A 10,000-nucleotide genomic window follows, 5' to 3' on the forward strand; every position below is an offset into this window, starting at 1 on the left:
CTGAGTGCGGAGCTTCTTGTCGAAGGAGAGCGCGAGGAGCTTCTGTAGAAATGTATGATAACCGTTCTCTGAGGCTGCTGGAAACATAGTCGTCAAAGTGAATGTTAAAATTGATCTCCTGTCTCGTTGCTTTCTCTTTGTAAGACTAGCTCTTTATTTTCTTTGCGCGGAGACAACAACGTGTCTCGAGGAATGCAGTAACTGAGATGCAAAGCGGTAAAGGCGTTCGTTTATTGAAGAGAAATATACGAAGCTAATTTAGAGAAGCAATTAAAAAACGAGGTGCCGTGATTGTTGAATACGTTTTGTACGGAAATATTAATAAAGCTCCTTCCTGACAGTGAGAGACAGGGGAAGTAGTGCCGTATGAGACTGAACAGAATATTTATGCATGTACGACCATCGTGGGTGGTTGATTTTTATATTTTTTAGCTTCTCAACTTTTCTGAAATTTTGAAATCCTAAACTATTTGGACTCAAGAATGTTCATGATGAGGTATATTTATATAGCTGTTTGAATTCAGTCATTGTGGACATACCATTTTAGATGCTTCATTAGTCAGAATAATTGGGTTAATAAAAAAATTAAAAGAAAAAAAAAATACAACAATTAAATGCAAGACCAAATCAGATTTACTTATTTTTCATTGTGTTTAATAATTAAATTATTTGTGCCTAATCAGCTTAAATCATTATTAATCATTTTAATTATTTTAATTATTAACATTAATAATATTCTTAAAACCTCATCAAATATAATCAAATAAAAATGTAACAGTTCCTTTAAATTTTTGTTTCAGCATAAATTGACTGAAGGTTTACTGTTTTAAAATAAAAAAATATATAAAATTGTGTGATATATAAATAATGTTGCTATAAATTGTGATATTAGTCTCACAAATGTAATATATGCCTTAAAGTTAGACTCCATAAATTCAATTTTTATGACTGGACTGCAGTCATAATAAATATATAAATAATAAGGCCCCACAAAAGGTTAAAACAATAAAACAATTAGCTTTAATTTCTCACTCTCTCAAAATATGGTCCAAAAGAAAACAGAGTGGATTTTAATTTCTTTATTTGCATAGAAGTCAGTCATATTAGCTCAGCGTTCAACACAAACTGTGAGACAGGCAGACTTTTTTTAGCCAACCAGATTTCACACCGGTTGTTAGATTAAAAATACATAATAAAAAAATGAATTTTAAGGGCTTTAAAAAGTTTTTTGGGGCAGACCCTGTTCATGAATCTCCAGTGACGTCCCTGCTTCAGCTTCCAGCTGTGTAGTCCTCCACACATCGGTTTCTTCTAAGTTGTACGAATGTGTAATGATTTTTTAATGAGAGGTTGGCGTCTTTTCTGTTCTTTGTGTAGCGCTGCTGCTGCTGCAGCTTCTCGGCTCTAGTAGAACCCAATCCTGATGTCTTTGCCTTCCCGACCACAGCCTGGCGTCTGATTGGTCCAGTATCCGTCTGGAATTTAGCTTTCCCTGCTCTTGACCCCACCCTCCCTCTGCCCCAAGGGCGTCAATGAACAACGGCATTCCCTTACACAGCCGCGTGTGCATATATATATATGTGTGTGTATAGTGCTGGAAGGCAAAGGGAAATACGAGTGCCTTTCCTTTTAAACAGACGTAAATTTGCATACCTCCAGACGAAAGTTTTCTTTCTGGAAATGTCTGCAAGCCCAGTTTGTTTGTGTGTTAGTTGGGCTTCTATTATTGTTGTCCATGAAGAAAAAAGACAACCCTTTTCCTCTGGCTCTCTCATAACATACCTACACACTCTCTCTCTCTCTCTCTCTCTCCCTCTCTCTCTCTCTCTCCCTCTCTCTCTCTCTCTCTCTCTCTCTCTCTCTCTCTCTCTCTCTCTCTCTCTCTCTCTCTCTCTCTCTCTCTCTCTCTCTCTCTCTCTCTCTCTCTCTCTCCCTCTCTTTGCTCGCATGGCTTAGATCTTGTGTAAAGGGGAGGGTCTGAACTCTGTTTGCAGTGAATGCCCCTGTGGAGTCTAGCGCTAGCATATACTCGCGTTCACTCACACACAAAGCTGCTATTCCCGCTAGAAAGAGAGAGTGTGTGTGTGTGTGAATGAAGAAACGGGAAAGAGAGAGAGTTTGGATATAGCTGGACTGATACTGCTCCACGGTCTGATGGTGTGAGGTGTTTCTGCACTGTTGGAGTGATTGAGGTAAGGATTACTTTTCATTTTCCCGCCGCTGTTCGTGGATCGCTGACAGTGTGAGCGTGTGGACAGGTGAAAACTTACCAGAAACTGTAGTTTTACCGTTCTGGGCCATGCTTTACACATCAGTGTTTCATCAGCAAGTTCATCTGATGTTGCTGCGTTACCGTAAAAGCCGTTCTTGTTATAACTGGCAATCTGATAGCGGCAGAAACTCTCCTTTTTGAAAGTTTGGTGTCCGATAGGGTTTATCCAGAACTATAGTGTAGAAGGTCTAGCACCTTTCACTAGCAGCAACAGTTTAGAATCGGAGATCCTGTAATGCAATAAGTATAATTTAAAATGACTAAAGTCAATTTGTGAACAATTGATTTTGGAAATAATTGCAAATATGATTATTTGATGAGATTAGAGGATTTAGGGAGTTTTGGTAGGCACGTGTATTTTTAAATGAGTTTAAAAAGTGTATTTAAAAGTCAATTTATGGTCAATTTATCTGAAAAAAAAAAGTTTCTTTTATTTTGTATCGTTGTATTGTTTTGCATATCCTGTTATAAATAATTACTTTGATAGGAATGCACAACATGTGTAACATCTTAGGCATTGATATTAAAATGTTAAAATATAAGAGTTTTGTTGGATATATACTTCATGTTAATTTCTCCGATTTTTACATTTAAATTATCATTTAACGCTCACTTAAACAACAACCTCAGAACTTTACTACCATTGAAAATCGTTTTACTGACATTTTTATGACATATTTTTATTTAACGTTTTTTTTTACATCAATTATAATAATATTTTGATGCTTATTCACATTTCTTCAACGTTACATTTGTATTACCACTGTTATTAATTTAAGCAAATAGTACTGAATTTTAATATTGACAACTCATCGATATTACCATAGCCTTCCTGAATACCAGGATGTGCACACGCAAGTCTTTGTCAAACTTGAGCGACATGCTTCATGTCCCTACGAACATGTTCCTACGAATGCGCCCACCTGTAAAACGCAAGCCAGTTCGTCGACCATTGCAAGGCATTCCACGCAGGACTGTATTCACAGATCATTGTTGCTCTATTAATAGCCTGAGACAGGGCAGGGAGCGAGGCTGCAGCTGAAGGGAAGGAAGTGGGCCTGGAGAGCACATGGATTACCAGGGGTCACTGCAGTAGAGGCCCCACACCGGCCATTCCCTGGAACCGGCTTGTTTGGGAATTCTAGAGTATCAGTAGCAGCCATGCTTCTTTGCACGGTTGCTTGAGCTGGGCTCCGCGCGCGTACTGTTGTAATCCTTGCCTGTCGTACCAGAATAAAACAAAAGAGACAGACAGGAAGAAAGAAGCCGGGGAGAAAGAACAACAGCGTCTGTGGCATAATGCACTAGCGTCACAGCTGTGACAATATGTACGGTCAATCACAGCCTGAATAGGGGAAGGTATGAATGAAAATTAATAACTAGATCCTCAGAAAGAGATAGTAGATAAGACAGTCTCGTTTCACTTGCAAAACACCCTTCTCGAGCACTTTGCAGGTTTTTTATGACAGCGCAGACTCTCTGGGTTTATTCGGTAAGGGACCTTACCTGTGGAATGTTAACTGCCTTCATTTCTCTCCTGTCACACACTCTTTCTCCTCCTGCCGGCGAAACTCTCACCCCCCTCTCCACGCGTCTGTTTCCAGCAGCGCTTCTGTCAGTCACAGCTCAACCCGGCACCGGGGCGCTTTGACCCGCACCTCTCCTGAAACTTTACTGCGACTCTGAAGCCTTCGATTGCTCACGTAGCCTGCTCCACCTGGAATTAATATGTGTACATACGTTTTTTACTTTTATCCAAAGCGACTGACGCTACTGTTAAAAATGTTTGGGGTCAGTAAAGGAAATGCATGCTTCGGCAAGACCGCGTTATATCAATCAGAAGTGACGGTAACAGCTTTTATGGTTTTTTACAAATGAAAGCTAGTTCAAATAAAGGCTGCTCCAGCTGGATCAGAACTGTTTTCAGTATTGATCGCATGAAATGTTTCTCGAGTCAGCACATTAGAGTTATTTCTGAAGGATCGTGTGATGCTGAAGACCGGAGTAATGGCTGCTGAATATTTAATTTTGCCATCGCAGGAATAATGCGTATGATTTTACAGCATTACAGCATTTTTAACAAATAAATTTTGCCTTAGTGAACGCAAACATGTACTTTACATTCAAAACGTATGCCATTGCTATGAGAAGAACTTTATTTTTTGTTACAAGAACTTCTTTGCTACAGGCTTTTCTTTGTATTCTGCTTTCCTAATGTGAGAAGAGCATGCTGTTATGTGATGTGGTCACTATATTTAATGAACAGTACCCCATTAACGATGTTCTGGATGGCATTTCGAATATCTAATTTTACTCCCCAAATCCCGCCCCACGTCTCCACGTTATTTTTTTCCCCTTAATTCACATCTAGTTCTCGTTTGCATCCTTCGCTCTGGAGATGTTTTTGAAGTAATAAAAGCATTTTGAGTAGAAGATCGCTTTTATTTATTTTTTTAATTTGCTGGCTGACTAATGTATCTTAATAATCCGCTTAAAAATGCCAAGACCGGATTTGAAGTGCATGTTAATCCTAGGTGTAATTGGTACTGTTCTAGTAAAGTACACGCTGTAATAAGTCTTTACGTCGTTGTAGTGTGTTTAGACTTGCTAATGTTGCTTGATGGAGAAAATGTGGAATTTGTCATTATTCAAAATCAAAAAACTACTTGGTTAAGATGTGGTTGGAAAAAGCAGGGTCTGTGTGTGTGTGAGTGTGAGTGTGTGTGTGTGTGTGTGTGTGTGTGTGTGTGTGTGTGTGTGTGTGTGTGTGTGTGTGTGTGTGTGTGTGTGTGTGTGTGTGTGTGTGTGTGTGTGTGTGTGTGTAAAACAGGATGCTCATTGTTCTCTCCTCGTTACAAACAATCAGTTGGTCATCTGATCCTTTCATGATTGGTCAAACGGAATCTGTTAATGAACTGCCACTAACACAGAGCTGAGATTTAGTCACACACACACACACACACACAGACAGACATTGACGATGACAGGAGTATCTGTTTATATTTAACAAATCACTTGCTTTGTGATACACTCTTAACAAATTCCTATCCGAAACTGTGTTTGCTTGTTTTTTTTCGGTGTTGTCGAGGAACCCCAACGTGGACCAAAAACCGAGGTACTTTCTACGAACTTTCCCCCGGCAGCTGAAGTGCAGATTGTTTGTCATTGTCATGGTAGCAGCTTGCGAGGGAGGCAGAGGAAGCTCTGGTCGCTGCTGTGATGTGTCATGCTGTGAGTGACGTGTGCTTGACACTTTGACCTGGGCATCCACACACACACACGGACGCTCACAATGCCCAGTGTGTTTGTCCTTGAACAAAACAGGAAAAGACATTCACGCTTGGCTCATTCTCCTCCGCAAATACATATAGCCTTCAACACATGTTTCTGACTCAGAGTACAGGCTGTGAATTTAGTCTGTTGTTCCTCAAGGAGTGTATAAGTTTATTTAGGAAAACGGAATCTTCTCGCCAGACGCACACGCACACATTACTGTCGCAAGCGTACTGCTACAGGCACCAGGGACAAGCTCTGACACATGTGTGCTGACATGCTTAACATTTTACTGCATGCACACACGTACTGTGCGAGGTCACAACAGGAAAACTGAAGAATGTGCATCATTTCCACTGGTGCCCTCAGACTTCCTTCTTCGTAGACGTGCAAACACCCAAACAGCCATTCAGTCATACACACTGAGGCATGCGGTATGCTATGAACTGTGACCGTAACAATAGGCCGTAACAATAGGAAAAAACGTGTTACTATAGTAAAGCAAGGGTATTTTCCAGTGAAGCTGTTTTCACGGGGCGAGATTACAAAACATAGAGAACATGTATGATCGCTAATATTCATTAATGGTATTATTTTGTTCATGGTTTGCATTTATCATTTAATATATGGATTTTAATTTGTATTCATTTAAACATATAAAATATAGCTTTGAATGTAAGTTTTAATCCGATATGAAAGTATTTATGCATTTATAAGTGCTATATTTACTTATATTTAAATGCATTTATTTATTAGGTTTTCACACATTTATAAACAAATACGACCTGCGAATTTACCATTTTTCGCATCCGTGACACCCATTTTTAGAGGTGTCCTGATCATTCAGAGCCAACGGACAAGTGAACTAAATCCAGAAGGGCAGTCATCGAGTTCATCCACTTCGGTTTTCGTTGCACAAAGCACTGTAAAGATGCTTGCACACCGAGGTCGCAGAAATTGGTCGTCTCCTTTTTAATATGCGTCTCTATCGCTAGCCGAGCATCAAACCGAGCCGTTGACATCCTGAAGTAAACTTTGGATCGCCTGCGATAGTCCCGCTACTGAGGGGGAATCTCAGGATTTCAAAAAGCGAGAGTAATTGTGAAAAAGTAATTGTGTAATTAGTTTGGTGATTGTGCATGTCAATACAGGCGATACAGTATTGTAATTAGAAATAGTTCACCTAGAAATTAAAATGACCCATATTTAACTCCCGCCGAAGCCAACCTAGGTGTATATGACTTTATTTCTTTTCTTTCAGACGAACACAGTCTGAGTTTTTTTCGAAAATGCATCCTGGTTGTTCCGTTCTTGGTAATGCTCGTGGATAGCAGCAAACCTATACGCCTTCGGGGGGGTTATCGCATGTCCTCCGAAGCAGATCGAGGGGTTTTCGTAACAGAAATATTTATAGTTTCTCGGCTGACTTATGACTCGACGTGTGACGCAACTTACTACGTCGAGTCAAAGTCAGTCAAGAAGCCGGAACTCAGTGCTTTACATTACAATTTAGTATTTTTGTTAAAAAAAAACTTCGCTCTGCGTATAGGTTAGTTTTACGTCGCAGATATATCCGATTTACCGAGCTTCAAAATAATGGCTGCTATCCATGAGCATTACCAAGCTCGTAAGAGCCAGGATAAATTTAGTAAAAAATTCAGATTGTGTTCGTCTGAAAGAAGAAAGCCATATACACCTAGGATGGCTTCGGGGTGAGTAAATACGGGGTAATTTTAATCTTTGGGAGAACTATTCCTTATAAAGTTAAGCCTTGATCCAGATGCTCGTGTGTGTCTTTTCTGAATGTCATTTCAGGCTTCCACCGAGCCGTTTGAGGTCTTCTTAACTCACTCCCCCTGAAAATACATCAGTGTGAAATATTTATACGTGGCAGAACTTTATCTTTTTTTTTTTTTTTACTTTAAATAATTTGCAAGACTTTGAAATTTCCTGTGATCCGTCACTGGGGTGAGACTATATATGAATATTTATCCAGGATTCCGTCTATGATAAACAAACACGGTTGAGGCCTCTTTCTCTAATTTTTCAAAGTTAAAGTACGAAACTCAACCGATGGCTTAGCGATTAAGTAGAGTCGCGCAAAGCAACGACAGTGCACGTGAAAGCAACTTACTTTCTCATTTCGTTGCTTGTTTGTGAATGCTTTAAACAATGACATCAGAGCTCTTGTTGCCTTCATCCATGTGACCAGATGTCTCTTTCTCGATGACTCCGGCGTGTGACGGTGCTGGTCATGAGCGACTCAGTGCTTCTATTCATTCAGTCTGTTATTGCGCACAGTCTATAGTGCAACCTTTTCCTTTCAGATCAAATTTTCAATTTCAGATCGTCGACAGACGAAATCTAACGGACATAAACACGTCTCTATAACATTGCAATGTTAGAAACCATGCGGCAGCATTGTTGCCTGCTAAATGCACAAAGGTTATAAAGTATATTTAAACGATAATTATAGCAAATAAATAAAACCTGCTTATATTTATATAGGCCCACAATAAAGTTTATTTTATTCTGGGCCTTTCACCAAGAATGCCTATTTTCCTTTAATGCCCTGTAATTGAATGCACTATCAATATTTAATATATCCTGTAATCGAATGCATTCACGCGGCGTCTCTGACATGTTCGCATGAGCGCGTGCAGGTGCACGTGAGCGCGCGTCTTTGAGCACATGCACAGGATCGTTGCCGTATTGCAGGGCGTTGCGTAACAATCTGTCAGAGATATCGATACGTGACTCAGATTATCAAAGCTCTCAGTCTCATCTGCGTAAAGGAAAGACGGGCAGATGAAAACTAAAATGAGATAAAAGATCGGCTTCGGGTAGAGATAAGCAATTAAAATCACAAAGACAAGAGTGAAGGTTTTTGAATAGCGCGTGTGCACATTTCATAAAGGTAGACTGCGGCGCGCCGTGTTTAATTAAAGAAGCTGAAATGCGTTGTTTAATAGAGCTTTTTCCCTTTAGTACGATCCTTTCGTAACGGCTCCTTGAATATTGCGCACGTATTGCAGTAGCACCTCCGCGAGCGTAGTAAACTTTTCAACAAAAGCGTGATTTTTGAAATGTGTGTTAAATCGACTGCATGCAGGTTTTAATGTGAAAAGCACTGGACGAATGATAACGGTCGGTCCGAAGAGCGCGGTTGTTGAAGGATTTGGGCACCAAAAAAGACCGCTAACACCTCCTGAAAACATTGCAGGATCTTTGGGGAGACTGTGCAGGGAAAACTGGGTCAGCTGCTGCTGCGAGTGTGTCAGTGGATTTGGGGTTTATTGTCATTCTTTCTTTCTTTTTTTTTATAGAAACGCACATATGCTGTTTAACAAGTAATGACATCGTCCTACGTGTTTTTCTCTGTTTGTTTGTTCGCACGTTCGTCTTTTCCTTAGGTAATGAGGATTGATAAACAGATTACTTGACAGAGAGACGGCGAAGACACAAACAGGATTATCTAGCAGGGAAAGGCATGAATCTGTTGCAGATATGTTTCGGTACGCTCGACGAGTAGGTGTTGACGAGCTCGTCACGTCACCAAACCGTCTCAATTTAGCAGCCCTCCAAATGTAAAGAAAGCCTTTTCGGATAATAACTTACGGCAGGATCTTTTTTTTGTTATTATTAGGCTGCGCTTGCTTTTAGCGAGCTGTTTGAGACGCCATCGGGTTAATCCATTCGCCTTCCTTTTTCCAAAATCTCGTCTTTTATTGAGTCAGGTTTTGGCTCGTCGGGATTGTGCTGATCGTGTGTCGAGTTGAAACGTTCTTTTGCGGATGATGTACAGCATCGTGTGATGCGGGAGGAACCCGGGATGAGTGCGAACCGATTAATGGCACAGGTCTAAAAATAAAAGCCTGAGAAAGGAAGGGCGGATTTAAGCTTTATGTAAAGATCAAGAGCCGAAATGAAGATGATTTTTGCACTGGTGAATTATTCACTGATCGTAACTGACAGGCAGTCGAGAGTAAGAAAGGGTCACCTGTGTATTGGATCCTCTGAGATACTGACGAGACATGCGTGCAAGTGTATTGTAAAAAAATAGTACTTTTTTAGCATTACAACCTTAAGAGAGCATCTTAGCTCTTGCATGCATAAGTAGAAACACAAGACCAGTCATTTGATATGAGCAGCTTATGGCAACATTTGAGCAGGTTATGATGTTCAGCTATACCTGTACTATCATACACATACGCTTTAATAATTTAGCAGTGATGCAATAACTTAATCGCAAGCAACAGTACAGATGAGCATGAGCATATAATAATAACCATTTAAATGATTCCTGAAGGACTATTAGAAGACTGAGAATATTCAGCTTTGGGTCACAGGGATAAAGTACATTTTTAGAAATGAATTCAAACAGAAAACAGGTACGTTAGTAATATTTCGCCATGTTACAGTGTTGTTGCATTTTTGATGCGTTTGATCGATTCG

The 10,000-nt window shown here is 40.0% G+C and overlaps 1 protein-coding gene across 2 annotated transcripts in view; it reads left to right on the plus strand.

Moving 5' to 3' along the window:
• The window catches only part of dab2ipb (DAB2 interacting protein b), a 110,778-nt gene that overhangs the window by 27,767 nt on the left and 73,011 nt on the right, over positions 1-10,000 (plus strand). The window contains exon 1 of one of the 2 annotated variants that reach the window (XM_043238318.1): positions 2,042-2,192. The exons of the other annotated variant lie outside the window; for it this stretch is intronic. The gene's annotated coding sequence lies outside the window, so the exon portion shown is untranslated. Of the gene's footprint in view, positions 1-2,041; positions 2,193-10,000 lie in introns of those variants that run through there. 2 annotated transcript variants of the gene reach the window in all.

This window comes from Puntigrus tetrazona, chromosome 5 (assembly GCF_018831695.1).
Source record: "Puntigrus tetrazona isolate hp1 chromosome 5, ASM1883169v1, whole genome shotgun sequence".
Classification (NCBI taxonomy): domain Eukaryota; kingdom Metazoa; phylum Chordata; class Actinopteri; order Cypriniformes; family Cyprinidae; genus Puntigrus; species Puntigrus tetrazona.